This window comes from Rhinopithecus bieti, unplaced genomic scaffold (assembly GCF_001698545.2).
Source record: "Rhinopithecus bieti isolate Rb0 unplaced genomic scaffold, ASM169854v2 scaffold_1017, whole genome shotgun sequence".
In the NCBI taxonomy this organism is placed as follows: domain Eukaryota; kingdom Metazoa; phylum Chordata; class Mammalia; order Primates; family Cercopithecidae; genus Rhinopithecus; species Rhinopithecus bieti.
This window is the reverse complement of record NW_016803657.1, coordinates 9,127,174-9,133,204: the sequence shown is the minus strand read 5'-3', so window position 1 is coordinate 9,133,204 and position 6,031 is coordinate 9,127,174.

Below are 6,031 nucleotides of genomic sequence, written 5' to 3'. Positions count from 1 at the left end.
TGCAGTGCGGTGGTGCGATCTCAGCTCACTGCAAGCTCCGCCTCCCGGGTTCATGCCATTCTCCTGCCTCAGCCTCCTGAGGAGCTGGGACTACATGCGCCCACCACCACGCCCAGCTAGTTTTTTGTATTTTTAGTAGAGACAGGGTTTCGCCATGTTAGCTAGGATGGTCTCGATCTCCTGACCTCACAATCTGCCTGCCTCGGCCTCCCAAAGTGCTGGGATTACAGGCATGAGCCACCACGCCTGGCAACAAATGGACAAACTTTTAAGCTCCTAACTCTACTTGGATTAAAACCTCATACATTTTACAAAGGGGTCCTGACAAGTCAACTGACTCAACCCCACAGAGTCAGGAGGTGATAAAGTCATACTGGGGCTCAGGATTCCAGAAACGTGTGGGGTCTGTGTTGCTAAATAAAAGCAGTTGTTCAATGGACTCACCTGCCCAAGTACTGTTGTGCTAAATACTCACATGGACACACACACACGCTTCATCACATCAGTGCTTTAGCATGCTGTGGCCTTCGCAGATCTTTGAGAGCATTTCACACTGAGATGCTACACATGTCTGTTAACATGGAAAACAGCACCGGGCATGGGTTGGGTGATATTTGCCCGTCTCAGTCACCGTCTGGTCCGTTGACACCTGGTCTCTTCTCTCACTTGTTCCTCCTAGCAGCGCTGTCACCTGCCCATCTCCAAGGCTTCTTTCCTGTCCACTGCACTCGGGTCCTCAGGCCCTCCCCAGCCCTCCCCTATCACTAGCACCCACCTTGCCCAGCCCCCACCAGCCGTCCCCTCCTCCTCCCCTACAACCCACCCTCCCCGGCCCTGCGCCCTGCCCCCAAACCCCTCCCCAGACCCTTCCGCCCCCTTCCCGACCCTTCTTGGCACCACCTGCTCCACCAGGCACTCCTGGCCTCCCTGCTCCACCCACCCTTCCCCTACTCGCCCGGGCCCCTCCTCTGCCCCTCCTCAACTGCCCTCTCCCCACTCCCCGCCCTCCCTGGACCTGCTTCGCCCTCCCTGGACCCTCCCCAACCCCCTCACTCCTAGGACCTCCCTGGCCTGTGTGCCTGGAGCTTGGGTTCTCTTTTGTCCTTTAACCCTAAACTGCTTCCTTCCCCTTCCCCTTCCCCTTCCTCTTCGGTTCACACTGAGGCTTCTTCTAGACCTTCTGGGTCCTGTCTGTGGCTCTCCCACCTGCATATTGTTCGTTTATTGTTTCTACGAGTGTCTCGTCCTCCTGGAACTTCAGCTTTCCAGCGTCTAGTACACAGCACTAGCAGGTGCTTCATATGTGCGGAAGGAAATAGGCCTCTCTGTGAAATTCCAAATGCTTCCTTCACTCACCCTCATTCATTAGGACGCTGGCCGCCTCTGGCCGTGGAAGGGGTAGCAAATGCCTCCTGGCCCTGGCCCTTTCTCCTTCCAGTCAGTGTCAGCCAGGTGCCCAGATGGGCAATGATCAAAGGCAGAAAAAAGTGCAGCTGCCATGAGCTAATGTTTCCTGGCCTCTCGAATGTCACCTCTCAAGCTGCCCCATATCAAGCTGCACATTTTCTTCTACCTGTTAGAATTCCCCCAATAGCCCAGTTTCTCTGACCACCAGCAGCCTTCTTCTTGTCACCCAGACTCACGTTCCCTTCATGTGCCACTCTCTCCCCGACCTGGCTGATCAAGGAGGAGGCCCTGCCATTCCTCCCCCAGTCTTCAGATCCTCCGCCTCCATTCCACTCCCTCTCGGTTGCTTCCTGGTTCACTGTCCTCCCTGCAGGGCTCATCCTCGCCTCCATCAGGGCTGTTGAGAAAGGGATTTTGCTAAACACAGGACACTTCACTCTCCAGTGTCCGTCGAAAGAGCACAATCTTACCCCCTGGCCGGGACAGTCCAGGCCTCCGTGAGTTAATCCCAGCTGCCTCTCTAGCCTTCCGTCCATTTCACAAGACTTCTCTATCCAATGCTTCTGTTAAATACCGAGGTCCTTCCCTTGTGGGCCCTTAGCTCATGCTGCTCCTGTGTCTCTATCCAAACCACGTTTACCCTCGCAGACCCACTGGAATGCTGTTCAAACTCTTTGCAGGTTTCAACCATCTTCCTAAAGCTGGGCCTCTGCACTCTCTAATCCCTGCCCTGCTTTGCCCTCCCCTTTCCCCCCGTGTGCCATGGACTGCCTGGCGCCATCCCTGTCTGTGGGATCCATGGCCTTCTTGCCTGGCGCCATCCCTGTCTGTGGGATCCCATGGCCGCCATGCCTATTTGTGGGATTCATGATGACCTTTGCAGCTCCCACAATAGGGTCATGTCAAAAGGAATCAAGACTGGTGAGGGTATTTGTGTAGAGGGCCTTCACTGAGGGCGAGGTGACATGTCGTGTCTTCTCCATTTGGAGGTTTAGGATTTTGTAAATTGATGATGGGCACTCCCAGTGCTCCTCAGGGTAAGTCTTATTTGGAACTGGTCTTTGGTTTCTCAGTCTGCTCAGAGCATTTTGAACCCTATAGACCCTAAGTCAGTAGGAACTCCTTAGACCTGTGGGGGTAGTGAGGCCTTTGCAGAATGTCTTGGAGACAATGAACTAGGCCTGCTCATGAGGTGTGTGGGGCACTAAGGAGTGAGTTCTGGGCCAAAGGCTGGAGGGAAGGACCCAGAGCTGAGAGGAGTTGGAAAGTGCATGTGCACGTGTCCAAACCAGTGTGCGTCTGCGTAGCTCCAGCCGGCCGTTCAGAAGTGTAGTGGAGCAGGGCAGTCTCTCCAAGTGCTCCTGGGACAGAGAGCTTTGCTAGTTTACAGGATCATCAGAATTCCGCTCAGAGACTGAGCCATAATCGGGTTCTGCTGCTGTCGATGCTTACAGGAAAGTGCCAGGCTCTGTGTGACAGGAGCCCAAGCCTCCTCCGAGTCACTGGAGGGGTTCAGTCGAGCTCGACGGGGGGGTCTGGTTGTTGGGTGTCCATGAGGAGCGGCCGGCTGGAGCTACGCAGATGTCTTCAGCACACAGCACTTCCCCACTGCTGTGTACCTGACCAGTGACTTCTCTGGACAGCCAGGCTCTCCCTGAAGGTGGCCGGTGGCATTGGGGACTTTTCTGATTTCTTCATCCTTTGCATTTTGGAACTGAAGCATTGGTGGATGTGCCCAAGTGCCCTGGTGAGAGCCTAGAGAAGGAGAGCAAACGAGATTCCGACCTCTTCCCGGTCCCGGTCCCGGGGGAAGGGTGTATGGCTGGGTCCCTGGGCCATATCAGTATTGCCAACCCAGCATGTACTTAGTTGGAAAGCTGCACAGTAAAGGGACTTCAGAGTAAATTTTTGGGGTCTCCAGATAGCATTTATTTCAATCAGATCACCTAAACACCACAGAAAAAAAAGTTTCTCCGGTTTTCGCGTGACTGCTAGTGCGTCCAGGTCACTTTGATCGCAAAACCTCTAACCAGTCTCCAGGTTAAGGGTCCAATTTGTGAAACTCTTAATAGGAGCCTCCCTTTCCATTGTGTCAGAGTAAATTAGTTAACCTCGCTCTTTTTCAGTATTCAGTGTGTAAAATGGGAATATTCCTACTTCACAATAATTAAAACTGTGTGTATCATAAAATGCTGTCAAGAGCTATACAATGGAGCAATAAGAACAGCCATTCCCTAGACCAAGCTTAAAATACAGTGCTTCTTAGTCAATCCCTAAACTGCAATGAGCTCTTCTAAGCTTTCATAACATGTCACTCATCAGTCTTAAGTTTCGATGGCCCAACTCCCAGGACTCAGAGACAAATACGCACTGTTTTTACTTGATCGGAGATTTAATGAAGGCAAGGTTTTGAAAAAATATAATGTATGCCACAATATATTATGCACAATTTTCTAAAATCTAAAAATTTGTCTATAAGAAAGCCCTTAAATATAGAAATTAAAAAGTTAAGAGGATATGATGAAGAGACAGGGAGGGTGCCGCTGACCCAGATCTGTTTCCAATCTGCAGTTACTATCGCATTCTATGATTAGAGCTTACTGAGCTTCCTGGCAGCCACGGCAGAAAAATAAATGCAAATTATAAAATAGTCAGTTTTGATAAAAAGAGACCTGCCAGCATCAGCAAAGAGATTTGTTTTCTAGGTGCCAAAATGTAAGGGGATTTTCATGTGGGTCCCCAGCCAAAAAGCATGGAACGAGTGTCGTGGACACTCTTCTCCGATGGGTTGTTATGGCTGATTGTGATTGTGATCTTTGATAACAGCAGTGCTCCCATTGGAACGTGATTCTCTGAACGTGTGTGAGCAAGGTCTGCTAATGAGACCAGGAGTGTGCACCCTCCTGAGATGAGAGCCTTCCACGCCTGGGCTCGGGGGCCTCTATAGCACCCGCTCAGCCTGGGTCTGTTTAGTCAGTGAGGCACAGCCATCGCTACATTACCCCAGTGAAAGCCGTGACACCGAGATAGGTAACCCACAGGAGAGCTCCAGCGCACTGAGGTGTCTGGCCTTTGTAAAGGTACTTGAGTCTGTTCTAGCTTCACAGTCAAATAAGAAACAGACGTTACTTTTTCTTCCCAAGTTCATTTCCAGGCCCAAGTCAAAACTGCCAGAGTCCCCGGGGTCCCACTCCAGTCCCTCTGGAATGTTCTTTCTCTCAGAAGTTCCCGGCCCACCTTCTCCTAGGGTCCCAAGGACAGATTACACCAGCTGAAAGAAGGCCTGAGTCTGGGGCAGGAATCAGGAAGCTTTGTCTTCCTTCCTCCTTCTTCCGTTCCTCCCATGGGGTCAGCGCCCTGGAAGGGGCAGGAAATCCAGAAGGAAGCGCGTGTGCGGTGGGAATGGTGCTTGAGAGAGCTGCAGGTGCCATGGGGCCAGCCACACTCCTTCCCCAAGACCACCTGCCCAGGCCACTGCTTGGCCAGACCAGCACGCAAAGGAGCAGTGGCTGGGGACGTGGTGCCCTGGTGGACAGGGGCTATCACCATGGCCTCAAGGAACGTGCATGTGCAGAGAACAGTCCCCATGAGGAAAGACAGACGCTGCCGTGGGATTCCCCTGGTGACTGTAAAGCCCCGATCCTACCCACGTTGCAAATGTCCCACTCCCTGCTCCCTCCAGCCTGTGCCTGACTCACCATCCTTGTCCGGAGAGCGTCCGTCTGACTCCCAACGCAAGGGTCCCTCCCTGAGTCCCTGACTCCCTCCCTTTCCTTAGTCCTCTGACTCCCAACGCGACGGTCCCTCCCTGAGTCCCTGACTCCTTCCCTTTCCTTAGTCATTCTGTTTGCAAAAATAAGACAAAACAAAAATCTACAGAGGCGTTCCACCAGTCTGCTTTGGAAGGTAAAGTCTCACACCAGGAACGCAAAGCAAGCTATTTATCTCCCATGACGCCTCCGTCTGCCTGTCCTGATGCGTGTGGGCAATAGGAAGCCTCCTTCCTCAGGGAATACTTCTTTCCTGCCCATTGCTGGCAGGGCGGGGTTTGCTTCATCTCCAGCCATGGCCCTACAAGGGCACCAATGATAGGGTGGGCCTTTGAAAATATGACCCTGCAACCCAGAGGGTTTACCTGTTCAACTTGGAAGTGTGCCCGTGGGCACCAGTGTGTTTGTGGGCACATCTGATGAGCTGCACAGTCCACACACTCAGCTCCAAGGAGAGCACAGCGGCCTTGAAGAGAAGCAGATTCGGGCACATCACACTCTGTACGGAGCCATGGATCTCACTTGGCCTCCAAGTGCAGGAGAGAGCCCCACTCACCATCCCTGTCCCTCCTTCCCAGGCCTTCCCGCCAGGCCAGCCCCCTTCGAGGGCCCTCCCCTCACTCCTCCCTCACCTGCCCAGTCCTGCAGAAGGCAATTGTGATTTCTGTTCTTGCAACAACCTTTCCTGAGACCTCATCTATCTGTTCAACTTCCATCCTTAACCCCGACAAATTCCAAGCAGGTCTCATTCTCATCACACAAGAAAATTATCTAATAAGCTAATATTATTAGATAATAAACTCTGAAGCTTGGAGAAAGGAAGGTGTGATGAAGCCTGGGTCCCTGTCCCTGAG